We start from the raw sequence: 27,444 nt of genomic DNA, 5'->3' as shown, positions 1-27,444 counted from the left end.
GCTATCTGAGCTGTACCTACTCTTTTTTATCATACACTAAACTACTGAATAAGCTTCTGTGTCTCTGCCTGTGGGGTGATGGAGGTCACTGAAATGATATCAGTGGAGTTTCATGGTGATCTGGAAATCTGAGCCTGTCATATTTTCCAGGTAGCAATTGCAATAACTGAGCAAACCAAGGGTCTGCTCCCCCTCCCTCAGTATCTCAGGGGCTCTGCAGGTGCTGTGGGACTGGAGGGATTGAGGAGCCTTTGTGCTCCCATAGGCTCTGTCTTTAGGGTTCTTTGTTCTATTTAATGCTTTAGGAAAGCTGTGGTGTCACAGAGCTGTGAACTCAAACTCAACAAACAGTGAAGAGCTACTACCAAGTGTAGTGGTTTGATTATTTACTTAAAGAGGACTCACAGAACCTTGGATTTTGGTGGTTTTGCAGGTTATTTACCTGGTGGCTGATATGGGGAAGGTCTTTGATTTCATCCTTAAGGCCCAGCTGAAGCTGAGCTGTTCATTCCCAGAGCCGTTACAAATTCACAAACACCAGAGGAGAGGCAGACATGGGGAAGAATACTTTGAAGAACAGCAGAAAATAGGCTTACAAAGGACTCTTTTGGAAATAGTTCACTGTATTATGGGTCCTGACCAGTGCAGCTCTTGATTCCAGCCTTGTAAGGATGATGTTTTCTGGTCTGGATAATGGGCATAAACCATGGATAGCCCAGCCTGCAGTAAAGGCTGAGGGATTGGTAATTATCACCAGGAGCCAAATAGAGGTCTCTGTTAGCAGCAGCATTCCCAGTGACATTGATGGGGATGGAGAGAGTCTCCTTTCCAGAGGAACCTTCAGCTGTGGCCTCTGAACATTTCCTAGCCCTGGAATTTCTCCCAGAACAAGGTAAGTGGGGCATATCTTGTTGCACTTTCTTGTTGGACACACTGGTCTCCCTGAGCTGAGACTCAGGATGTGAGGAGAACAAACCCAACTAAGGTTTGTTTGCCTTACTGAATCAATAGCATAAAGTCTGGCACAAGTAACAGCTTCCTGCAGGTTATTCTGCCAAGTTTAAAATCCTCTTCCTGGATGCAGTATCCTTTCAGAGGGCATTCCTTCCTCCCAACCATTCTAATAATATTTACCCAGAGGAAGCAGATTGTTTGCCACAGAGTGATCCCAAGTCATTCCTTCATAAATCCATGGATTTCGATGAAATTGGATTGTCACCAAGAAAATGGTGACTACCATTTGTTAATTACTGAGAGAAAATTGCCTACAAGTAGGAGAGAGATCAGGATGTGACCACTATGGAGAGAGTCCACTGGGCAGATTTGCCCAATTTTTTACCCCCTGTTTCTTTGTTAGCACTGTCTACCATATTATTAATCCTGTTGTCCTTCTGTATCTTCATTGGTTCCATCTTAGTTTATATTCATGTTGTGCAATATATTTCTCTGAAGGATGGGAAGATGGTTTTCTCAGAAATGTGGCAATTCTTCAAAGTGTTCTATTCAAACTTCAGGATTTGGGGGAATTTAAGGCATGCACAAGGCCTGCAGGGATTCTGCAAAGATGTGGGAAGGGAGAAATGTGGAGGTCAAGCTGGACTTTCTTAAGGTGCTTCTAGAGCAGTGTTGGCTGTTGTCACCATCACATTTTCTGAGAAATCTTGTTACTCAGGATTCTTCTCCTAGGAAGCTGAGAAGCCTCAGAGAAAAATGAAAACAATAATTATATGATTGCTTCTCCTGTGTTTGCTGCTTTGGAATGTGTTTGGAGATTTTTTACCCACAGGTGATTGTCTCATTGGTTTCATGTGAATTGTTTTTACTTATTGGCCAATCAGGGCCAAGCTGTGTTGGGACTTTGGAAGGAGTCACAAGTTTTCTTTAGTATCTTTCTAGCCTTCTGTCTGTATCCTTTCTCTATTGTTTAGAATAGTATTATTTTATATAATACAGATCATAAAATAATAAATTAGTCTTCTAGGAACATGGAGTCAGATTTATCACTCCTCCCCTCGTCAGGGGTCTCAGAAAATACCACAGGCTGTGGCTGAAAGCTTTGTTCTCCACTCTCTCAAGCTTGAGTAGAAGAATGCACTGGCAACCTGTGAAAGTCTGATTCCTGCTGTGGTGAAGCTGCACCTCTTCTTTAAGATGAGATTTTTAATAAACCATCACAGACAATCAAGGAGGATGATCCACACCTGGTCCAAGTGGCATCGTTGCCTTCCCAGATCTGAGCCCAGGCTCTGCACTGTCACCTGTCACTGTTGGCTTCTAAATCCCAGCTGGTTACAGGTGACCCAGGTTCAGTCACTCAGCCCAACCCCTCTCTGAGCACTGCTGACATCCCAGCTGGGCCTCCTACCACAGAGGCTGCCACACCAGCAAACAAAAGTAGGTCACTGAGCTGTCACAAGCATGAGAAAAGAGTTCTGCCAGCATAGAAAATGTTTGCACTTGGGGTTGTAAAGTTTGTTAGATTGCTGCACACAAAGCAACAAATTAAAAATAATAATAATAATAAAAAAACAAACAACCCTCCCTAACAAACTGGCAAGCAATGCAACCAACAGGCTTCTTGGGTTTCATTGAATGTTTTAATGAGCTTTCTTAACTCAGGGAGGGAAAGCACAGACGTGTTTCCCCAAGATCCTTAGAGAGAGCCCAGAGTACTTCCAATGGAAAGCACCAATCCAGGGATCACTCTCTGAGGTGCACTTAGGAAGACTTGCTTGGACTGACATCCTGGAAGTTGTCTGGGGATGCAGAGATCTGAGGTCAGAAGGGCTGACTGGGGTAAGGAAGTGTTTTGAAATTCTGCTTTTGGTAAACTAACCACAGCTGGCTAAGTATTAACATCTATTTCAAAGGAGGGTGTTATCAGAAATAATTAGGATTAATATCCTTGTCTGCAGGCCATTACCTTATCTCTTACTGCTGGTTATTTCAGATGCTGGAATTTAAGTCAAGTAATTTGTCAAGCAGAGTTTACTAAACAGAAAATGGTTTATAAATGTGTTATGAAGGCAGGCCAGGAGCACAAGCACTGTGTGGGCGTGGAGATTGGACTGGTTCTCAGTTTTGCTACAGATTCATATTTTAGATACTGAAAAGCTTTAAAGCTCCTCAAATTTGACTTAGGTCTTTATAGACTGTGTGGCAAAGTGTTGCTTCCAGAGAGGAGGAGAGAAAGAAAACCTTTTTAAATAGGAATATTTATTGTGCTTCTCTGTGCCCTGAGGCTGTGCAGAGCAGGGGAAAGGGGAGCTCAACACTCTCCAGGCACAGCACTGAGCTCTTTGACAGCCTGCAGCCCTCTGACCAGGGACTATCCCACACTCCTTGCTTCAAAACATCCCTGACAGGGCTCCCTGCCTTGGGCTGTCCTGGTGGGGATGGATTTCCAAAGGCAGCACCAGCCTGAAGCCTCAGGCGAGGAGCTGGTGACAGCACTGATGGCCTGAGTTGTGCAGAGGGACAGGAGGAGGCTGCTGGGGTTACAGAGCTCTGCACCTCAAACTCTGTCATTTGAATCCCCTTCATGCCTTTGGTACTCTGGCTTTCAGAAGGCTGCATGTGAAATCTGTGATGGAACAGCAAATCAAACCTCCCTCCTGGCCTAAAATGTTCTTAGCTGCCTCCACTCCCCAATCAGCATCTTTCTCTTCTGTCCACTGCACCTGAGAAAATATCTTCTTAAAGAAAATCTTTATTGTAAAACCTACAAAAGAGAGTTGGGATACCTTTCCTTGTTTTCCTAAAGTGTTAAAGCCTGAAGATTTAGGATTTATCTAAGAGATTTAGCTACACTACAGTTACTCTTACCATCAAAGTGCTCTACCTGCACATGTATTTTTTGAGCTATTTTTATGCAAGTGCATTAAAAGATGCAAGGCCAAACTTTCAGAAGTTTGCAGAAGGGCAAACTTTCAGAAGTTTGTGAATTAGTTCCTAAGTAACCTGAATTTCATCTTTTTATCTTTCTTATATTTTATTTTACTTTATACCTTAGATAAGTCACATACTTTATTTATAACAATCAAATCCACTCTGAGTTTTTCAGTTTATTTCCCTACTCTACCCATCACAACATTTTAGCAAATACAAACCACTTTTAAATTCCTTTCCCTGGTGTTGGATACCATGGGATGAATGGGCAAACAAGGACACAGGATGGAATAACCTCTAACTTTTGGCTGCTTATTGAGAGATCCCCAAATGCTGTTTTCTCTCAGCAGTCTGGAGCATTTATTAATTCCCAGCTCCCACTGAGCTCAGCTGGAGCACACCAGGAGCACACAAGAAGTGGCCACCTGGCTGAAATAACTGAGCTCAGCTTGGTGGTGACAGAAGCTGATTCCAGCCTAAGTCTGCATCCAATTGTCTGAGCCATGAGCTCATCTCTTCTTTTCCAGGAAATCCTTCCTCGTGCAGTATGTGGGTCTTCCTAGAAATGAAGTAGGAGCCTAAAAGTTCCTATTGTTGAGCAGTGCAACTCTGAGGTTTTTAAACCAAATGAAATATTTTGGAATAGGGAGGGAGAGGGGTGTGGTCATGGCAGAGTAAGAGGGAACTCAGCAGCTTTGAAGAAAGCAACTTGGTTAAGGACAGGACCTGGATTGGTGCATCTTTCTGGTAGGATTTGCTAAGAGGAAGGAAGCGAGGGAGGGAAGGAAAGGAAGGAAGGAAGGTCTTTCACTCATCTCTAGTGGATCCTTTACAACCAGGATATTCTAAGATCTCTGCCTTGGTAATGTTGGGGTTTTTTTCTACCAAGTCTTTGTTAGAAAGATCTTTCTTTTCCTGATCTATTTTTCTTCCTGGGGAGTTTCTTTGGGAGGAGAAGGTTCACCAATACTCAGAGATGGAGGGCTCTGGAACACTCCCTAGAACCATAATCATCTTCCCAGACACAGAAAAGCCAAGGCCAGCACACACCAGCTCCTGCAATTCCTTATTTCCCTGGCTATGCTGTTCCCACCACCAAATGCTGATGTGAAGGACATGGAAATATTTCACTGAGTTCATTTCCAGTGACACTGAGAACATTCACAGTGACTCCCAGTTGTTTAAGTCCAGAAAGAAATAGAGGAGCTACTTTGCTCATTTCCACTGTAGTGATTTTAAAAACAATGGAGAGATATGTGGACAGAGAGCCAGAAGGTGACAAGGAGAAGAGGCAACTCCCTTTCTAGGTAAAGGATTGTGGATAAGAAAGGTTCCTATAAAATTTTGCCTCCCTGCCTTCTCTGTGTCTGTTTTCTCACAGTTTAATCTTTTGAATTAAAAGTAGGACATGGCAATGATAAAGAGATGAGCTGAGAAGGCTCTTTTTTTTTTTTTTAAGATGGTTTAAAAAGACTCCTCCTCATCACCAGGCTCAGTTAGAACTGTTGTAAGAAATCAGCTCTGCAGATTTTCTTCAGGTATTACTAAAGTACCCCAAATATTCCTTCTTCTGCAAAGATGTCAGCAGAACAAGGTGAGTCTGATGCTTCTTGAGGAAGGACTGGAGGTACTGGAGGAGTTGTGTTGGTCACTCACTTCAAGAATACTCTCAGAAGTTTGAATGAGTACTCGTTAAAGTGTCTGCTTTCATGTGGCACATGAATTAGCAGCTTTGAGTTTTCTGTCCTTTTCTTAACCAGCAAGGGGCACTGTGAGTCATCCTGATGTCTCAGGTTTAGCTTTTTTATTTTTCACATTCTGTGCTGCTTTAGTGTGTGTGGGTCTGAGCTTCATATGAGGGCATGGTGAGCTCTGTGCACAGAGCAGGGAGACAAAACAATTCCTGCTCCAGCTGGGCACCAAGGACAAATGATCCAAATCTCAGCCCAAGAGCACAAACACCGAGGGCTGGAGAGAGAAAAACAAGCAGGGTGGGACTGCCTGGGCTAAAGCTGGAATGGGACAATGAACTGCAAGGTGCAAATGGAGCAGAACTGATCACAGGGAGAGACCCCGTGCCCGGTCGTGCATTTTGGGACCATTTTGGTTCATCTTGGGTGCAGCCCTGGCTGGGCTCTTGTGCTGCCCAAGGTGGATCCATGGAGGCCTTTAATAAATCCCTGCTTTATTCTTTAACTCCATTTAGCCTATGTTCCAGCTCAGCCTGCACAAGGCATCAATCCCAGTATTCAGTCTGGACATCAAAATAAAACAAATAGGGCAGAAAGGTAAAAATCCTGCGAGTGGTTCTGTGCTTTGCACTGTCTGGTTCCATACCCCAATGCTAGTCCTGCTGCTCCCCTCAGTGATAACACCTTGCTGTCTGCTCTTTGGGTTTTTAATTGCTAAGCCTTTACAGCCATGACTAACCCACCTCTTTAGTTGGACTCCTGTGTGGGGAAGAACTGATGAGTCAAAATGATTTTAAGAGATAACGGTGGCCATGGAAACAGAGTGAAATGAAAACAGTGGAAAGGTGGGAGTGCAGAGCCTGAAGAGCTCTTCAGAGAACCTGTGTTTTGTTTGGTTTAAAACTACTGATAAATAGTTGAGGCAAGACTGGATTGAATATGTTATGCAGTGCTCTAGCAATGAAGCAATTAATTTGTTTCATAAATTACCACTGATTGCGGTTGATTCTTTCCCTGGTAACCTTAAATTAAACTCGAGTTTGCAACTAATCTGCTTTAACTGAAATAGCAATTAAATTGTGGGCAGATGAGAGCCCACGAGTGCTTTCAGCTGGGGCTCAGTAGCCTCAGACACTCCCTTGTTCAAAGGCAACAACTCCAAATCCAGGAAAGGTTTTTGTTGGCTTTGCACTCAGGTAAGATCAAAGGTCTTGGGCTGGTCCTGGAGACCCAAAGCTCAGCCTGTTTGCAGAAGGGGTAAATCACTGGGTGTTTGTTAATAAAATATTGCTCGCCCCAAGAGGCTCATTTCATGCTGGCCTACAGGTAACCTCTGCATTGATTAACAAAATATATTGTGAGGCTGTGACTGAGGCCTTTGAGCTGATGTCAGCATTTCCCCCCAAAACAGCCCAAGGAGACCTTTGGCTCATTGTTCAGCAAATCAATTATTTCCCAATGCACAGTCAGTGCAGTTACTTAGAAGTGAAAGCTGCGTCTTACTACCTGTCCCTCCTGCAGTCCATTCCTTCCACAAATATGGATTTGTTGGGGACAATCTTGCCATGGAGATCCTTGTCTCCAGAGAGTGCTTTATTAAGCACAGACCGATTTCCAAATCACAGCCACAGTGTTTGCACAGCTGCTTTTCCAACCAGGTATTCCAACCACATTTACTTAGTTTACTTATGTTTGTATTTTGATCTTCAAAATATCCATCTTCACCAGTGGTTTGACCTGTGGGGAAAGTTTCACCTTCTAGGTGCTGATTCAGAGTAGGTGATGGTGTGGTGGAATAATTTCTGCTTTAAGCCCAGTGAGGGTGATAACTTCCATGACTTAGACAGGGCTTTGTTTTAGTTTCATTTCCATCTTTCCATGCAAAATTGTACTCCTTGAGAAGGGAGACTTTGTGTGAAGACCTGACTAGAGCTCCTGCCCATTCAGCTGCTGGGTCCATAAATCCTGAGCAAAGTGGGCAAATGTGGCTGATTCCCCAGGAACCTTGGGACACATTTGACTATTTGCAAGATTCCCAACCTATTATATTTTCTCCAGCACCCAAGGCTGTGAAGAGCTTGAAAAATCAGGATAAAACTCATTTCTAGTCAAAACCAAGTCACAGGGAGCTCTTACCCAACATGTTCCTCTGCGTAGGAGCCTGGATCCGTTCCAGTGTTTTGTCAGCCAATATTTATGGTCTTCCAACCTCTTCCCCATGGCAGCTGGCTGAAGTTTGAAAGCAATTACAAGTCTGGGCTGATGTTTGTCAGTTTGTAGGAGGGAGTAACTAAGTGCTAACCCTAACAACAATTCCCTTGCTCTGCCTGGAGGGCTCAGTTGGGAGCAGACCCTTTTCTCTGGGTTGAATCTCTCACCCAGTGTGAGCACCAGGAGGAGTTTAGTGCAGTTCTGATGTGGAAAGAATCTCTTTTGCCCAACTTCTGCCTCATTTTTTCTTCTTCCACAGTCTTTCAAAGGATCCAGCTGTCCCCTGAATATTCTTACCAAACCTTAGATACGCCCTTTACTGAAATAGCAACCATAACACTGCCTTCTCTGAGAAGTGTCCAACTAAATGTCTCTGCCCAGGATGTCTCACAAATGACCCACTCACCAGGCACACAGCACAATTCCTGAGTTTAGAACTGGGTTTCAAAGGAATTTGATATCACCCCTTCATTTCAGAAGTCATTTTCATGATGTGTTTGACAGCCATGGCTGGATTTGGATGGTTAGACAGGTTGAGAGTGTGCAAACAACTCTTAACTTTTATTCTATTCACTTTTCCATGTCACTTTTTCAAGTCACATTTCTCTGTTTCACTATTTCTCCTCCATAAGCAGAGCTTGCTCTGTAAGAGGAAGGAGCTGTTATTGCTTCACTGGGCAAAGCAACACATGATGTCAGAAATTCATGTCAGAAATGCCTCATTTCAGCAAGCCTTGAGACTGAAGCCCTCTCCTTTGCAAAACACAGGTCCAGCTCATGTATAAGCAGCAAAACATCTTTTGTTTCTCTTTTATGGCTGTTAATTCTTGAAATCAATATCAAATCAATAACAGAACTATCCTCTCGTATCCTAATTCCCTCTGACACCCCCTGCTCATTTCTCACAACCTTTGGAGTGACTTCTGGAAGGGAAACAGTTCTAAATTGAGGATCTGCATTCAGGATTTCATCCCGATTTCATTTTTAGTGCGTCTTTCCTGCAGTCTGGAGTGATGGCAGTGTGAAAGCTGGTGGGTACCACAGCCTGCCCTGCTGAATCAGAAATTGCTCCTTTCTCTGACATCACTGTGTCATGGTCCTGGGAAAGAAGCTAAGCATGATTGCAGGGTAGGAAAAAGCCCTGCAAAAAAAAGAAATTACATTGGTTTGAGGTTAAATCCATTTGTAGTCCAAAGATGCCCTGGGACTGACTGTCCCTTGTAGCAAGATGTGCAGGGGAACAGTCACGCACAAATCTGGCAGACAGAGGAACCTTGAGATGGTTTCTGATAACCAGACTGAAAAATAAGGGAGTGGGGCTGATGGAAGCTGGCCAGGAAACATGCAATCTAAAAATCCCATGTGATTCCAATAAGTTCCTTCTCCTGGCTGCATTCTTTACATGCCACTTGATTCTGTGCTGCATACACAGCTCCACATGCTATACATAACTTATCCTGCAAGGGAAAATGAGCCCCCAAAAAACACTGACAGATGTAAAACTGCAGTCTGTAGATTAAGGGCTTAGCACCAGGCTGCTGGGCCAGACCACCTTGCCTGGAAGCTGGGAAGCATTTTGTGATGTTTCATGTTGTGTGCTTTCCTCTCCCCTTGCTATGACCCTATAGCTTCACATCTGGACCCCAGAGCACCTCTGGATGTTTGTGTCCCTCTGAGGAACACATTTTTCACAGCTTTATTAAGAACTCCTGCAGTGGACTGAAAGTGAGGGGTTGGTGTTTTATGGTGGAGCTGACAAGAACTTCACACATTTTTTGGAGGCGTTTTTGGCCCAGCCAGTTGTTTTTGTGGTATTTTTTGATTTTTTTGCTGGTGACTCCTGAATGTTGCAGGGTCATTCCCAGAGCACCCACCAAGAACTGCAGGTATGGGAATCCCTGTGAGCCCCAAATCTGTCCTCTGACAGGCTCCCTCACATCCAAGGGCTGCCCCCAGCCTGTGTTCCAGGTGGGGAATACCATGGGTGAGGGGTGACGTGTTCTTCAATCCTTCACAGAGCTTTTAAAGGGCTGAAGAACCATATGAGTAATGAATTGTTAAAAATGGTTCATGTCAAGAGGTCGCTGCTGCCTCTGCTGCTGCTGCAGGACGTGCCAGTGACTCAAAGAAAAGGCAAAAGGCTGATTTCTCTGAGCAAGCAGTGACTCATTGACATCTGCCTTTTTCTATTTATCCCTGTGAATTCTCTCATTGACTTGCAGATTTTCCTTTCCATTCTCTTTTACAGTAAGACTCTTACTGTGTCAGTCTAATTTTGCTCCTTCTATAGGCAAATTTTTCCACTGCCCTCCTCCACGTCTTCCCTGGGCAGGATTTGCTGCTGGAACTCCTTTTCAGAGGGACTCTCTGAAGCCAGCCTGTCTGGGAGCTCTGGGGCTGTGAGATCCTTCAGCACCAAAGTGCAAAGCATTTCACAGAAAGCTATTCTTAGAGGCATTTGGAAGGTGGGGTCTGTGGGAGAGGTAAATATGAAGGAGCTGAGCTCCTGCATATCCCTGTCTCTTCTTGGAAGGAGGTTTCCAGCCAGGCTGTCCAGCCCTGAATGCTGCTGATGCTGTCAATTTGCTCAGATCTATCTTTAGCTTCCCCCTCTGCAGAAATCAGTTGGTTTTCATGTTTTATCAAAACACCCTGACTCAAAGTCAAGCCTGTGATTTTGGGTTTGTGTTCTTGGCTGCCAGGCAGGGTGGATTTCTTTAATGACAATTTTGTGTTCACGCGGTTGTGCTGTGGTATTTTCCCCTTTCAAGAAATGCTGTGTGCAAGGGCTGGCAATGCCTCAGGGCTGACAAGGCAGTGTCTCTCCTTCCTCTGTGCCACTGTGGCCCAAATTATGGTGGGCAGTTCTCAGAAATCAAACTGCTCCAAGTCTGGGCATTGGTGGGGGTCACACTCCTTAGGGCAGCTCCAAAAGTTTTCATTTAGACTTTAGTGATGATATTCATAATGAAATGGGCAAAAAGGGGTTTAAAGGATAGAGCTGAAGCTTGAACTCAACTGTCTGATGTATAAAAGATCCCAGTCTGCATCCCCAGCACTTTCTGGACTCTAAGCACTGTGCAGCTCAACTTTTCCAGACTCTTTTACATTCCTTCACTCCCTCTTGTCTTGGTTGACTTTGGCCAGGACCTCTCTTCACTTCCAGTTCCTTCATTTCAAACCCAAACCTCAGCCAGAGCTTTAAATGTTTTCTTAGAGATGCTTATAGTTGTGACCACAACAAGGAAATCGTGATCTCCACTAAAATAACAGGAATCTGACAATTCATGTATATATTTTTAGACACCACAATGTAGCAAAGGTTTGTGTGGGTGTAGGGCAGGGAAGGATTGTGGGGAAATGGAGGGCATGAAAGTCCCAACCAGAGAGGAGTTTAAGCACATCCTGTCCAGCCATTTTTGCTTATTCTCCCAGTAAAAGGAGAGATTTGTTCATTTTTGATGATGGTTTGTGAGTCAGTAATCACTGCAGTTTACCCTCAGAACTGATGTTCTTTTTTTCCAGGCTCCTTCTGCCTCCTGCTCTCATATCCATCCCCTCTGTATGGGGACCACACTGTGGTTTTGGGAAGAGCAGGACAGCAACAGCACAATTTCTGTCTGGGAGACACAACCTGACCCATAATTTCCAGGGAAAAGGAATAACTTAAACTGTGGTTCCCACTGCCATGATGCTTTCTTTCCTTCCACTGAATTTTCTGAGCATGTTATAAAATAGTTTTAGGATGTCTTGGTGATTCAACACACGCACAGTTGAATCCATAAAAGAGAAGTGAGAGTGGGGCACGGCAAAGCCTTGTGATCTCAAAGACATATTTTTCAAATGTTGTAGAGCCATAGAATTGTTTAGGTTGGAAAAGACCTTTGAGATCATCAAATCACCAAATTCCCCCAGCACTGCCAAGTCCACCCTAATCCATGTCCCCAGCAGCAACATCTCCATGGCTTTCAAGCACCTCCAGGGATGGTGACTCCAGCACTGCCCTAGGCAGCCTCTTCCAGAGCTGGACACTCCTTTTGGTGAAGAATTTTTTCCTACTCAAATCCAGTGATTGGCTGCTGATTGGTGAGATGTGAGGTGAACTGTGTGCCTCGGTTTGAACAGACAGGTGTCTGCTAAGGAAGGCAGGAGCCTCACTTGAAATGGAAAATGTAAACCTCGTCCCTCTGAATTATTATCATTTTGAAATTAAGGGGATCTCAGGCAAAGATATGGGAGTAGGTATAACAGTTCTTTACTAGGAAAATTAAAAATACAAATGCAATAGTACAAAAAAAGAAAACAAACCACTGAATCTGACCTGTCCCCCTGTGTGTCAGGGCGGTGTCCCAGCCCCATCCATGGGGGCTCAGCCCTCCTGCAGTGCCAGCTGTGGCTCTGCTGCAGCACGGATCCTGCACAAGGGGGGAGTTTTCCTCTGCAGCTCCAGGGCTGCTGCAGATGGGCCTGGGCTCCCTCTGGCCATGCAGGGCAGCAGAAAGCTGCTCCTCTGGCAATGCAGGGGGCAAAGGCTGCTGTGCTGTGCCAGGCTCAGGTTGGATCCAGGTAGGAATGCTTGGCTCCTGCCCTGGGCGCAGCATCTCCCCATGGGATGCTGGAATGGGATCAGCCCTGCAGGGACACTCAGTGGCCATGGACAGCAGAGATCTCCTGGAGGGAGGGTTGGTGTGGGAGAGAGAAAGAAACAACTGCCCATGGACAGCAGAGAACTGCCCCAGCTCTCACAGATGGGGATAAAATACACAGCCCCAGGTATATCTTTTAACCAACTGTGGCATTTGGTTGTATCTACATGGCAGCACCCACTGGCTGTGGGGTGGAGACCTCCAGGAAATGGCTCCAGTTATCCCAGAAACAACCATGGGCATGCACAGGGTGCTTGTCAGGGTCACTCTTTTAATCAAAGCTAAATTAACCTTGGTGCTTTTCACCTACATTAACCCCATAGTGTGGATGTGTCTGCACAGATGAATATATTGTCAAAATATTGAAAATATTGGAATTTTGTTTGAGTCAAAAAATCATTCTGGAATACACAGAGGTCATATGGTGCTGGTTTTTGTCCTGCTCTTTTTATCCTCCTCAGCCTGAGATGTGAAAAAACAGGATTTTCCCACTGCAAGTCACTTCTCTTTGTAGTAGAAGGTGGAGTGTCCTGCTTGAAACCATTAGAAGTACACATAGATTGAAGCAATGACCAAACAAATTATCCTATACAGCCAGGAATTCATAGAAGTTTCAAAAGGACGGAAAACTTAACCAGCATCCCTGATTTCCAGTGATATTCTGGGACTTAATTCTTGTACACTCAAATAAATATTTGCTCTTAGTGATCCGGGAAGGTCAAAAAATCAGCTCCTGACACTCTGCAGGCATCAGCTGCAGCTCTGTGGAGCCTTCATTTTGTTCCAGAGTGGGGTTGTTATTTACTTGAATGCTCCTGAAATGAGATACACCTGCTTTTCCTGGACTCCTCCCAGGGCCTTGGTACAGATGGGAAAATTCATCTTCCATCTGCTGAAATTCATCTGTATTCTGCTGCAGGTTTGTTTCTGCTCTTTAAGGCTTCTCTCTCAAACTCACAGCACCAGAGAAAGACCAAAATGTTCAGTAAGTGGTTCTGAGGAGGGGAAGCTGAGGAAATCCCAAAGAAATGGTTTGGTTCTTCCCAACAGGGAATGCTGGATGCATCCTGGGCTCACCCTGCTGAGCGCTGCTGCCTCCAAACCAAGGCTTACATAAAACTTCCAAGGAGAATTAATCCATCCTCTGCTCTGAAGGACTTGTTTTGCTTCAGGAAAGATGACAGCATCACCCAGAAATGTCCTCTGAGCTGGTCCCAGGGATGAGCTGCTGGAAGGAATCAAACATTTACAGCTCCAGAGGGACAGAGAGGTTTGTGCAGGGTGAGAGCTGCAAACACTGCAGGAACTGCACACCCCTGAAACCAGGGCAGGTGTTAATGGGGGATTAATGATTTAAACAAGGAGTTTGGGCAGGAATAACATGATGGGCCAAGGTTCTGACTGGAGTAAAGCAGGGTGGTTGTGCTGGAATCCCTCCCTGATGGCTCAGGGCTCAAGGGCTGGTCCAAGGGCAAGAGGTGAACAGACCAGGTCCAGGGATCTGGGATACGTAATCCAGCTCTCTGTTCATACAATCTCCTGCAAATGCTTTCACACCTTTTTGAGGTGACAAAAACAAAGCTGAGAAACCCAAACTTTATTTTTTTAAAAATTATTATTTACTTTTTTAATTTTTGGTTTTTCCCTGTGCCCAAATAGGCTGATTGATTCTCTAAGGTACCCTAACTCTTCCAACTGCAGCAGTGGGAAGCACCTGGATTGTCAGAGATACCCAAAGTGAACTAAAAAAAAAAAAAGCCATGCTCAATCAAACAAGGCAGTTAAAGCAAATTAAACATGGAAAAAGCAACAGATTAATTTAAAAGTCACTGGCTGGGATTTGGAGAATATTTTGTACTTCCCCAGTAAACACTCCAAGAGACTTGGACCCAAAGTGTTCCTAGGCACTGGCCAAGCTGCCACAGTCTCTCTTAGTTTCCATGATCCATCTCCTCTGCAGCTAATCCAGAATGTATTCCTTGCTTTCCTGACAGCTCCATCACCTTTGGACTCCGAGTCTGTGGTTGCCATGTGTGCACATTTTCAACTTTCAGCAGAATCACCAGAATTTGATATAATGCAGGAGGAGACACTTTAAATAAGATCCTTAATTGAGGACCGTCCCTGTCAAGGCAATGTGAAAACAGATGCTAAGATTTCTCTGCTTCTTGCTAAAATCCTGAATCATGTCATTTTAATCAGGAAATATTTTTTTTCTTCCAAAGGAAAGAAAAAAAAATTAAAAGACAACTTATTTAGCTGATTGACTGTGAAAATAGGGATAGAACTGAGTAATAAAACTCGGTGCAATCTTTCAAATATGAACCAAATGTATCAAATAAGGACTTATCTTTTCAGTAATCTGAACCCTACAGTTTCTCTCTGGTAATCTAGACAATGTCAAAGGTAGCCAAGCTTGGTTTAGCTCATTAAAGGCATTTTCTAAAACTTGGCTGGACTGCAAATGCCATGTGCAGGCAGATCAAGATCTGACAGCCAAGACAATGCCTTCTGCTTGGTTTTAGTCTGATTAAACCTCTCTGTCCATGTCTGTCACCCTGTGCCTGGTGTGAATGACATTAAATAACCTGCATTTTGTTATGGTGCTGCTGGAATGCAGGCTCTGAAATGCTGCAGGTCACATTGTGTTTGCACTCCCTTTGAGTGTCCAGGGGATCTGAAAAACTCATTTTGTTCTCTTCTGCCTGGAAGGTCTCAAAACTCCTTTGGCTTCTGTGTTTGGAAGGGCTTTGCAGCAGAGGCTGAGGGACATCTCTGCCCTGGGTGTCTCTGTCACTCCTGGCTCAGCCTGCCCACCTGGGTTCATCTCTGAGCTGGAGAGAGGGGCTGGACAGGGGTCCTGGGGCTGCTCTGAGACCTGTAGAGGGGCTCCAAATGCTCTAAAAAATAAATCAAATCACACTGATTATGTGGCCTTCTGCCCAGGAGTAACTTCCCAAATGTCTGTATTTAACCTGAGCTTTTTGTCTAGCAAATTACCACTGGAAAGTCAGTGGTTCTGTGAGGAAATTCATTTTGGTGTTGTGGAACAGGAACTCAAGGTACAGTTTCCTTCTCTCTGAGGAGAGTGAGTCAAAATCCAGGTTCTGCTCCTCCGTTCACAGGTAATGTTGGATCACAGAATCATTTAGGTTGGAAAGAACCTTTAAAATCAACATGTCCAGCTGGTGAGGCTCATTTGAACTCTACAAATTCTCTTCTCTCCTGGCAAGGCCTGATGGAGCCTGTATAAACTGGAGTCTTTGAGTCTATAAACCACAAATTATCTCGCAGAACCATATAAATCACATACTTAAAGACCAATAGTCATAACCAGCCCATAGTTATGTCTGTGGAAGAACTGAAACGTGAGGTTCATCCTGCACAATCCAGCTGGTCACAAACAGATCTCACCTCCCTGGAATTACATAACTGAGCTCATGTAGAGGTTGAGGCAGCATCAAAATTCAGGTCTGGATGTGAAATCCCACCCAGCCTTTGATGTAATTTGGAATCCCTGCAGCATCAGGGGCTGGATTAAGGCAGGAAAATGTCCCGGTTGCCTGACTGTGGTCCCTGTGAGCCTCTGGGCACAGAGTCCCCAGTGCTGGGACAGACCAGCCTTCAGCTGCCACCTCAGGCTCTCCTTCCGCACAGTGGCTTCCACTGGCACTGCAGAAAACACATTCAAACCTCACCACAGTGATTTGTTCTCCTTCATTCAGTCTTGTTTTTACCAGTTTTATCAGTGCCAAGCTGGACCAGCCCTTTGAAGAACTTCCTTTGAAAACCTTTGGATTGTGAGCGTTGGGTGTCCTCTCCATGGAGCACCACACAGGGCCAGCCCTGCCAAAACCCTCTGAGAAACTGCTCTTCCCTTCCCTTCCCTCAGTCCCCACAGTGCCTTTTGTGGCTCCCTATTTAGAGATGTGCAGGGAAGAACAGATGGAATAAATCATCTGCTGGTAGCCAAGTGACTGAGGCACTGCTGGGAAAGGCCGCGTCTCTCTCGGCCGGGTTTGTGTGTGAGGTGCCCAGGAGTCACTCTGGTGTCAGGAGCAGTTTGCTGTAAATCTTGGGGTCTGCTGTGCTTCCTGCAGGGCTCCCCAGCACACAGGCCTGGGTTCTGCTCACAGGGAGTCCCCAGCCAGCTCTGCTCCCATCCAGCACCCGTTGGAGTGGCCAGGAGTGAAGCCAGCCCCACCATCCATAGATCACCTCTGCGGATGTGGAAAACAAGCAGGGGGGAAAAGGGGGAGGCACACATTAAATCTCACAAGTACCATTTTGTTTTCCTTTCCTCCTCCCCTCTCCTCCTTCCAACCCCCTGCTTTTTTTTTTTTTTTTCAGTAGCTGATGGGGGTGGTAAAATTCCAGGGGGCCAAGACAAACTGTTAAACATTGTGATTTCTAATGGTTCCTCTTGAAAATTGCTGACAGATGCTGGTCCTGAGATCAGAACAGCAGAGGCTGCCAGCATGAGGCGTGGGGCCAGCCATTGATTCCCTCGTCTAACAGTGAAATCTAAATCTATGCTGACTCTCCAGGCAGACACCATGTGCCACTTTTCTTAGAGTTTCTCCTTGTCTTCCCTCTTTATTCCTTTCCTCCTTCACCAGACTTTACCCTTTCCTCTCCATTTCATAATTTTAGTTCATAACTTTTTGTGTCCTCCCCTGGCCCCTTCCTTCCCTCCTTCCCTGCTTCTTTTTGCTGTCTTGCTCCTGGACTCTATGGATGCTTGCCCAGCTACAGCTTAGAGAAAGAGGAGTTCAGGAATTTGACTGATGCAGCAAGTTTCTCTCTTCTTTTTGGAACCTCCAGCTCACAAGACAGCTTATTTGTGTCTCAAAACACTGGCTGGATAAAGCCAAGGAGGGAGATGGGATGGGGCTGGGGTCAGTCAGGGTCTTGCAGGAGGAGACAGAGGGGAGCTGACAGCTCAGGGCAAGGAATGTGTTCTGATTCCAGCCAGACCTGGAGCTGTGTTTGAGCACTCTGTGCATCCACAATGTACCCCAGCACCTGACACAGCACTCTGGCCTTTTTCCTCACTTAATACCAGCTCCTTGTGACAGAATATCCCCCAGTGGAGGTGTCACAAAAGAGGGGATTAGCCACGGTTTTGGGTTTGCTGGTGTCATGGTTTGACCAGGAAGGAGTGGGAATTCTGGGAAGCTGTGGTCAAACCAATGAAGGTTTTGGGTTTGAGACTGGCGTCCGGTGTGGCCAGTGGGGTTTGGACACACCTCCGAGAATACACAGGGGTTAAAAGCAGGGCACTGCCCTTGGCACTTCCTCTTTTGGACATCGCAGCGAGGAGTTCAGATCTCTCTCCCCCGCCCGGCCTGCTGCTGCTGGGCGGGGGAGGGGCCGGCCATGCGGTAGGCCCGGGGCCTGGACAGAGATGGGGTTGAGGGGGCTTCGGGGGGGCTTCGAGGATGGAAGGGTGGAAGGTCCCAGAGAGTCAGCCCTCGGGCAGCCAGCCCCCCCCTCCCCCCCCCCCCAGGAGAGCAGCCAGCCAGGAGGAGAAGGAGGGAGACTGCCCGGCCGGAGCGGCAGCATGTGGGCAGCGTGCGTGGGAGTCGCTCCGGGACCGACAGCAGAGAGACTGAAAACTTTTAACCCTTTCTTGCATGACTGGGGCCTTACAAAAATGCTAATCCTCCTCGAAGCTGAATAAGAAGGGAGATGAGAGATGAGATGACTTGGCCCGGAGATTGTGGAGATGATTGGATGGGGAGAGATGATTTGGAGTGGCCTTTTGGCTGGACTTTTTCTTGTAGCCATGGACTCAGTTGTTCCTGTGACACAGACTGCATTTAGGGGGAGGCAGTGCCTCAAAACCAGGAGGGTTCATTCGTGAGGACCCCCGGCCCCAGGGGGTTGGAAAAATATGGGGGGGACAGTTGTCCCAAAAGCAGAGACTGTGCCTTTTTGGAGTGAGACAAGGCATCCTTGAAAGACCACCCTAAAAGCAGCTCTGGCCATGTCTCGGTGGTGAGAGCACTGGGCATGGAAAGAACATGTCACAAGCGGCAAAAAGACTTTTTTTCTTTTCCCCGGGCGGTGCCGAAGTGACAAAGAAGCATCCGAAGTTTCAGTGTGTTTCCAGAAGCCTATGGAACGAGAAGGACTCCTTTCCTCTTCATGAACTGCAGTTTGAGTATACTAAAGTGTCGTGCCGGGCTGGGCAGTTGGTGTTTTTTGAGAGAATGTATTGGATTGGGAAAGTCAGGGAGTGGGGAGGAGGAAAAGTGGTTTTTGTAAGGTTTTCAATTTTTTTTTCTTTTCCTTATAGTCTTTCCCTATTTTTCCTGTAGTTTTAGGTAATAAAGTGTTCTTTATGTTTAAGTTGGAGCCTGTTTTGCTTATTCCTGGTCACATCTCACAGCAGACACCAGGGTGAGGCATTTTCATGGGGGCACTGGCTCTGTGCCAGGTTCAAACCATGACAGCTGGTAAAGCTTGGAAAAGCACTGACAGCCCCAGACTTTGTCAGGAGTTTAAGGAACAATGACAGCCTGTGGAGGAGGGGAGGTGTTTGTCCCTAGGAAGGTTCATGGCATTGGGATGGGATTGGAAACAGCTGTTCTGCAGGGCACACACTTCTGGCACTGTGCAGGGTTAAGTCCCCAATTCACCTCTGCTGCTGTGGCTGCTGTGAGTGGGGAAGCACCAGAGCTGCAGGGAGGAATACCCAGAACTGGGTATGAGGTCTTAAATTCAGATAAATGGGCACAGTTAGGGGATCAAATCTGCTTTCTTTGGTTCCTTCTGTGTGACTGTGAAAGCTGTGGCGTGGGTGTTTGTGTGGGGCATGGGGGAAACTCCTCCTTGAGAAGATGCTGCAGCACTGAGCAGGTCAGAGGTTGTGCCACCACTGTCCCCCGGGCTCAGCCTTGGCTGCCCTGATCTAGTTCTGGCAATAATCCAACAGCTGAACAGGAGCTTGGATCAGGAACCTTCACAACTCCTTTCCAGCCACCCTTCCTGTGATGGTCAGAACAAACACCAGGAGGCAGAGCTCCTTCTGGAAGAGTATCAGCACTGAGGTACCCAGCAGGGGTATCCATGTTCCAACAGCCTCATCATAACACCAGTGCTGGCTATTCTTTATCTTTGATCTTCAGCAGCACTGTCCATAAGCCTCAAGTCAGCTCTGGGCTAGAAATGACCTTCTCAGAGCTGTGCTGCTCCTCCAAGCCTTCCTCTCACCATCCATGGAAATTCCTTTTATCCCCTTTCCTGCCTGCAGGGCACTCCAGTGTCTCCTGTACTGCTTCTCCAGCAAACAAATATCCCAGACCCAGCTGTGCCAGAGATGTGAATGCCCAGCTCCTCAGCTGGCAGCGTCAATGGTCAGGCTCTGAGTGTTTTCTGTCTTGTTAGCAGCTGTCAGCACCACTGAGGGAATGCCTCTTCTCTGAAGGGCAGCCACGGGAAATTAATGGGTGTGATCCTGCAGGAATTGTTTCTTCTGGCTGCTGATGGGCCACAATTAGCACCTCCATCTCTAAGCTGGTACTTGCTTTCTCCTTAATACAATAATTAGGAGAATTTCCTCACAGAGCTGTGTGAGGGAGGCCGCAGTGATGGATGGGTGCGAAGTTTGTGAGGTCCCCAGGATGAGGGAAGAGATTAATCTGACTACATGTTCTCAGAAGGACTATGATATGATATGATATAATATGATATAATATAATATAATATAATATAATATAATAATCACTGATCTGGTGAGTGGCCTCCCTGTGCCCAGCTGGGGTTGGAAGGGATCTTCATGGATCCTTCCAACCGAAGCCCCCCTGTGATTCACACCATCACCACTGTGGAAGGCAAGTTCTGCATTTTTTACAGGGAAAGTGTGAGAGGAGAAGCAGCTGCACAGGGGCATCCCCATGAGTGGCTGAACAAAGAAATTCAAGCAACAGACTTGCTGGCTTGAGTTTGTTTTCACTGCAGACTTCCAGCAGGGGAGAGCCTGCCATTCTGCCTTTTCCTAACTCCCTAACTGGGAGTGGAATATAATTCTCTCCCAGTTTCATGGGGAACATGTTCATCCTGTCCCACAATGCAAAAAAAGCAGGAAAATCTGTGAATGCTCTGAGTGTTGATTGTCCTTCAGTGCTGTGTTACCTGTGGCAGGTGTGGGCATGGTGTTATTCTCTCTTCTATAGAAAATATAGAACTTTCTGAGATCATTCAGACTGTGGCAGTCACGGATATTTCACTCAAAACCAGAAGGAATTCTGTTGCTTCAACTCACAGGCTCCCAGCCACAGATGGACAGTTAATAGCTAATGACAGAAACATGATTTGAGTCTTCCAGCTCTTAAAATTCAAGTGCTACTCAGAGACTGAAAGCATTTGCCTTGCCTGTAAGACATGATGAAAACATATCAGTTGAATAATTTAATTCAGTAGGAACAGCAGGGAAATACCAGTGAAATATACAAAGAAATTCATTGCACTTTGAGATTTTTGGCAAAACACAGGGTGTGTGTAATTGTGTTTTTCATTGCTGAGTTCACTGCCCGATGATAATGAATAAATAATGTAAGAGGAACTGAAGTATGGTTATGTATTTCTCTAAATGTCTCTGTTGGTGCTATTTATTATTTATAGTGTGGTGACACCTAAAAATCCCCTCAGGAACTGCAGTTGTGTTGTTTCACTGTACCCACCCAGAATGTCTGACACACACTTTGTGTTGACACCTTAGGACCTGAGGAGTTCTTGGGCTGGGATAATGATTATTCTCCTTCTGATGCCTTTTGGGGCTACCTAAAACCAGAGGCCAGACAAAATTAAGGCAATAAAAAGCAGATATATTTATTGAAGAGCCTTCAGGTACATTTCAGGCAGACAAAGCCCGCCAGGGCCTACACCCAAAATGGATGATGGTTTCACAGGTTTCACACTTTTATAAGTTTGGTCCATTTGCATATTGGGGGTTAATTTGCCAATTAAAGCTTCAGGTAATGAAGTCATTGACCCCTAGTTTGCTCCCCCCAAACTCACTTTTGTTTCCATCTCTGGGTCCTGAGGCAGTGAGGTGTCCTTGATTGCCAGGCCTGGAGAGGAATTGTTGTGTCTGCCCCAAATGGGAAAGCAGCAGCTCACACTGAGTGTGGAGTTTGGAGTTACACGCCAAAGAACTGCTGGGTTGGAAATATATGAAATATATAAAAGCTCAATTCCTAAGGGATCACCTTCACCTCAGCTATCAGGGATATTTCTGTGCTGGGAATGCTCCCTGTGAGCATATTCTGTGCCTGGCCATGGGATGAGAGGTTTGGATGTGCACAGAGACCAGAAACTGCTGAATGTCCTGCATCAGCTACAGGTGACACAAGTTCCAGATCCTCTTCTGAGGCCAAATTCTCCAGGCACAAACAGGAGGATCAAAATATGAAGAGAAAATGTGACCCTGAAAAGCAAGTCACACTGATGGGGTAGATGTGAAATCCGTGGGGTTTTTATTTTCCTACTTCTCAGAGCCTTGGCCAGGCGCTGTGTAGAATTCAGAGTCCACCTGAGGAGCTCCTACAGGAGGAGGAACAACACCATGGTGTCTCTTTGGAGTGTTTTCTTTCCTGCCTGGAGATGGTCCCATGGCAAACCAGGCTGTGATGGGAGAGGGATGGGGAAGGAAGATACAAATGACCATGGTTATTGATTAAAATGGTTATCTATTGAAAGGTCCAGAATACATAAATAACCATGGCAGGGCCTCTACAGAGCCACATGGGAAGAAGAATGGGGTGAAAACGCCTCCAGATTAAATTCCAGGAGAGTGTCTGTGCTAAGGATGACCCATTATGAACAAGACTTGTCAAAAATAAATCCCTTCTCTCTCCTGCAACATTGAAAACACGTTGGCTGCTAAAGGAGAGAGAGCCAAAATGCTTTCAGTATCTATTGTAGAAAATTCAGGAGACTCCCAGCCAAGAGATTCCTATGCAAGTGGAAGGGAAAGGTTTGGCTTTTGCCCACCCAGCAATCAGGCAGCTCTGCAGGTGGAGATTACCAGGCAAGAACTCCTTGCTGGCATCTGTTGGGAGCCACCAACATTCCCATTTGTGCACCAAAGCAGAGCCTGCACAAAGATCCTGGATGGTTTGGGTGAGATCAGCAGCCTGCCTTGGACCCGAATTCTGTACCTGTAGGAATGAGCAGGCAGCTCCCTGCCCTGAGCAGCCCTGAGCGTGTGCTAAAGTGTGTCTAGACATCCTGCCCTCCCTCCTCTCCCCCAGATTTCCCTGGCTAACCCCCCTGCCTTTGTTCCCAGCTCCAGATGGAAGAGGAAGTGTTGAAAGGCAGCCCTGAGGAAATGGTGTTAATGTCACTCACACCCCCATTATGTCACTGCATGCTTGGTGCCCAGCAATAAACTGCATTTCTTGTCCCCCTTGGGGGCCTGCAAGGCACAGCCCAGAGCATTCCCAGCCTCAGGCTTGGGTTTCTCCACATGGAAGCTGGAGCTGGAGGGGCTGAGCAGGGTCAGGCTGGGTTCCTCCCAGAGTGGGAGCTTTGCCAGTGCTCACACTCAGAGCCAGGAGCATTTCTGGATCCTGGATTAATAACTACGACCACATAAACCTGTTTGCTGCATCAAACACCTTCTGAATTCACACCTGAGTCATGGTGAGGGAGTTAAAATCCAGTGGAGTGATATGAGAGGGATTCCTCTCAGGATTTTGGGTTGCAGGGCAGCTTGGATGAAGCTTGCAGAGGTGAGCTCTGTGGGGTCCTATTTGGTTTTGGTGCTGATGGGATTTTTATAATTCCAGTGAAATACTGAAAAAAACCCACCCCAATATTTTAAATGTCAACAAAACAAGCCCAGTAAAAAAAAAGTTATACATAAAAATTTATATTTCTCTCTTTTTAGTAATCTCTTTTAATGGCTGTCTCAGATAAATACTATGGCTTATGGGGACATGCTGCAGGACAGAGGCATGGTGGTAGATCAAGTGAAGAATAGATAATTTTAGATTTAGGGACAGTTTATCTCCTTATTGCATCACAGGCAGGGCTCAAATCTGTCTGAACAGGCCCTGCTTTGCTGAATCACTGAAGAAATTGTTCTAAAGTCTTGTGATTGTCAGAGTAATTGTGTTGCAATTGTGCCAGAGGCAGCCAGGAGCTGCCCCTGGATCCCTGGCAGTGCCCAAGGCCAGGCTGGACAGGGCTGGAGCAGCCTGGGACAGTGGGAGGTGTCCCTGCCATGGCAGGGGTGGCACTAAAGGACCTTTGAGCTCCCTTCCAACACAAACCATTCTGTGACTGTACAATTCAGAGCCTTTCCATCACAGCCCATCCACCCTTTGACAGCACCTCTGTCTTCTCCTTGCACACAATTCCCCCAAGCATCAGGACAAAACTCCCCCAACCAAAAGGACTCCTGTCACAGACATCTTTTATGAAAAATCCTTTCCTTAGGATTTTTCCTCCTGAGAAGCTGGGAGGCCTCAGGAACAAAATGTAAACAATTATTATCTGCTGCTGTGGAATGCAACAGGTGCATCTGCAATTGGTCTCATTTTGTTGTTTCTAATTAATGGCCAATCACGTCATCTGGCTCAGACTCTCTGTCTGAGCCACAAGCTTTTGTTATCATTCTTTCTTTTTCTATTCTTAACTAGCCTTTTGATTAAATCCTTTCTTCTATTCTTTTAGTATAGTTTTAATATAATATATATAATAAAATAATAAATCAAGCCTTCTGAAACATGGAGTCAGATCCTCGTCTCTTCCCTCATCCTCGGACCCCTGTGAACACAATCACAGACTCCCTTTTGTTATTCCCCTGCAAAAACCCTCCTGGTTTCCCTCGTGTCCCTGAGGCAGAGCTGGGGACCAGGACAAGCTGTGATGGCTGTGGGGACCACGCCGGCTAGTGCCTGCTGCATGAAATGCACTCCCTCCCTCGCAGCTGCTTCCTCCCCTCCCTCCTCCTCCTCCCCTCTGCCACTGCCCCGCGCTGCCGTGCAATTAGACAGGAGAAAATTAACCAGCAAATCACGGGAATTAAGGATGTCTCCAGAGCAGATGGATCCTATTAAGCTGCGCTTTCTGAGCCTGCAGTAGTTTTCCAGCAGTTTCCCAAAACTTTGGGAGAAAGTTTGGAGTAGTTGGATTTGCAGGCGTGTGTTGATGTGGCACAGGGCATGGCAAGTGCCAGACAAAGCCTAGGAGAGAGAGAAAATATTTTATTTCATCTACAGATTAGGAATAAATCAGTTTAGACTGACAGATCAAAAGATTACCCTCAGATTGAGAGCACAGCAGAACAAAACTGACAAAATCCCCAACTCACTTTTTTCTGTCCCCACAGCTTTTGACAGTCTCTGTAAATAAAAAAACACTTTTCCAGCCCCTGTACAATCAGATATTGCAAAAGTGATGGATTCCTCTGGGAGAATTCTTTGGAAATTCTGTGTTTTTTCAGCTGCCAATCACTTCTCTGAGTCTCCTTAGGGCTCACAGTTTTTTGGGTCAGTTTGATAGCTTGAACATGGTGCTGTGCTGCTGCTGCTGCCCTGTGCAGGCTACCCTAGAACAGAGGCTGGACAGAGCTAAAGAATAAAGCAGGGATTTATTCAAAGCCTCAATGGATCCACCTTGGGCAGCACAAGAGCCCAGCCAGGGCTGCACCCAAGGTGAACCAAAATGGCCCCAAAATGCACGACCAGGCACGGGTTGTGCATTTTGATCAGTTCTGCTCCATTTGCACCTTGCAGTTCATTGTCCCATTCCAGCTTTAGCCCATGCAGTCCCACCCTGCTTGTTTTTCTCTCTCCAGCCCACTGTGTTTGTGCTCTTGGGGCTGAGATTTGGATCATTTGTCCTTGGTGCCCAGCTGGAGCAGGAATTGTTTTCTCTGTGCACAGAGCTCACCATCCCCTGATGTGAAGCTCAGACCCACACACTAAAGCAGCACAGAATGTGAAAAATATAAAACTACACCTGAGGCATCACTGCCCATCCACACCTCAATGGCACTGTTATATCAGTTTATCTCAGTTTTATAACAGTTATGGCCACTTTAATAACAGCTCATCCCTGTTGATAACAGTTTATACCCACTCCTGACAGAATGGGATGCATTCACTCCTGGATAAACTTGAAAAAAACCAAAAAGAAATAATGGGATCCAAAATGTTAATCAAGAATTCACAGAATCACTGGGTTGGAAGAGACCTTAAATATCATCAAGTCCAACCCATGCCCTAACACCTCAACTAAACCCTGGCACCCAGTGCCGCAATTCCTCGATTTCATTCTGTAGTTCTTAACTGGGGAAACCTCTCCTTTAACAAATCCCCTGTGAGGGAATGCAAGGTGTCCCTGCCCATGGCAGAGGGTGGAATGAGGTGATCCCTAAGGTGCCTCCAACCCAGACTATTCCAAGATTCTGTGAGGTATCTGTCCTGCAGCACAAGGCCATGCAGATGAGCACAGAGGGCTCTGGGCAGGGCTGGTGCTGCTCTCTCTCAGTGATATTTTTGCCCCACGTCCAGGAGGAATGCAAGGAGTACTCCACTGATATCAGTAAGAGCCTGAATGAGAGACGCAGGACTCCAGGCAGGTCTTCAAAAAGTTTATAAAATCCAAGATGTTGCAGCAGCCCAGGGTGGGTGACAGAGCTGTGCCCACAGCTGTCAGCTCCAGCTGCAGGCAGGCCTGGAGACCCTTTGGTTTGGGTTACAATGCATTCTAGACTTTTCTTTGGTTACAATGCATTCTAGACTTTGCTGAGCATCTTAATACAGTAGAACCAATCTATACCTTAACTATTATCTGTAGCCTATCATAACTACTGTAATTACCATATTCATGTTACTGTTCTCCAATCACTAAAAGTCAGTACATTACAGTTTAAGCTAGAAGTTGTTTTTCAGTTTTCTTGCAGTGGAAAATTCTGAGACTTTTTTTCTACTTGCAACTTTGCTGACTTGTTTGCCTGTGCTCTCTTTCTGCTTGGTAAAAACATCTTCTTGTTTGGGGTGGGTTTATCCTTTGCTCTAAGCCATAAAAACCCCTTCTAACTCACACACCCTTTGCCTCCTTGGTTATCCAGTGAGACTGGCTCAGCAATTCTTTTCTGCTATATCAAAACTTGCTTCCATCTCTATTCCTTCTTCAAGTTCTACATTCAAAAATCTTTCTGCCAAGCACACATATTTGTGAGACTTTCTTGTCAAACTTTCATCCTTCCTGACAGATATCAGAAGGCTAATTAATTACTTTATTATACTGTATTATTCTATACTATATTACACTACATCTAAACTGAATCTGCTCAAGTACTCAACTAAACTGCCAGAATCTCGTGACTGTCAGCCCACAGTCCTGTCACACACCTGGATTCAATTGGTCAATAAATCAAAACACTCATACCAGAATTCAATCACCAATTCCCTTCAGGTAAACAATCACAATGCATTTCACTTGTGAGCAACACAGGAGCAGTAAATGAGATAAGAATTGTTTTCACTTTCTCAGAGGTTCAGAGAATGTGGATCCCAGGAATATTCTTGGGAAGTTGTGCCTTGCTTTTCTCTGTGAAGAGAAATGTGGCCACACTCTCTGCTCCTGTGTGTGCTCCCAGAACCACTGCTGGTTCCTCTGTTTGTTCCTCTGTTTGTTTGGATACTCCAGCCCAGCCCTCAGGGCTTGCTCAGCCTCACACAGCAGCTCATCCATTGTACAACAATTTTTAGCCTCAGCTGGAAGAGGAGTCCAAGAGCTGAATCAGAAGGAGAGAAGTAATGCTCAGAGAATAACTCAGGGAGTGCTGGACATGCCAGAGATCAGAGGGAGCTCCTCAAGAGTTTAAGAAGCACAGAAGACATGACAGCTCTGGATAGCAGAATTCCAAATAACCTTTCTGGCAAAAAGGAGCTGTCAAAACTCTTCAGCACACATTTTAAAATCTTCCACGCAGATCTCACTTTTCTGCCAAGGCAAACTTTCTCCCTTTGAAAAGCAGAGGGAGT

At 45.8% G+C, this 27,444-nt stretch overlaps 1 long non-coding RNA gene across 2 annotated transcripts; it reads left to right on the top strand.

Annotated features, from left to right (window-relative positions):
- Window positions 1-776: 776 nt before the first annotated feature.
- LOC135455134 (uncharacterized) lies at window positions 777-15,042 on the top strand. 2 transcript variants are annotated; one of them, XR_010442265.1, is made up of 3 exons: window positions 777-892; window positions 13,487-13,706; window positions 14,431-15,042. It is a non-coding gene; the product is annotated as an uncharacterized LOC135455134 (long non-coding RNA). The 2 variants fall into 2 exon arrangements; XR_010442264.1 differs by having other exon boundaries at window positions 13,487-13,717.
- Window positions 15,043-27,444: the final 12,402 nt, after the last annotated feature.

The sequence above is a fragment of the Zonotrichia leucophrys genome, chromosome 17, assembly GCF_028769735.1.
Source record: "Zonotrichia leucophrys gambelii isolate GWCS_2022_RI chromosome 17, RI_Zleu_2.0, whole genome shotgun sequence".
Lineage (NCBI taxonomy): Eukaryota > Metazoa > Chordata > Aves > Passeriformes > Passerellidae > Zonotrichia > Zonotrichia leucophrys.
Note: the sequence above shows the minus strand (reverse complement) of the source record. Positions and strands in the feature narration are given on the sequence as shown.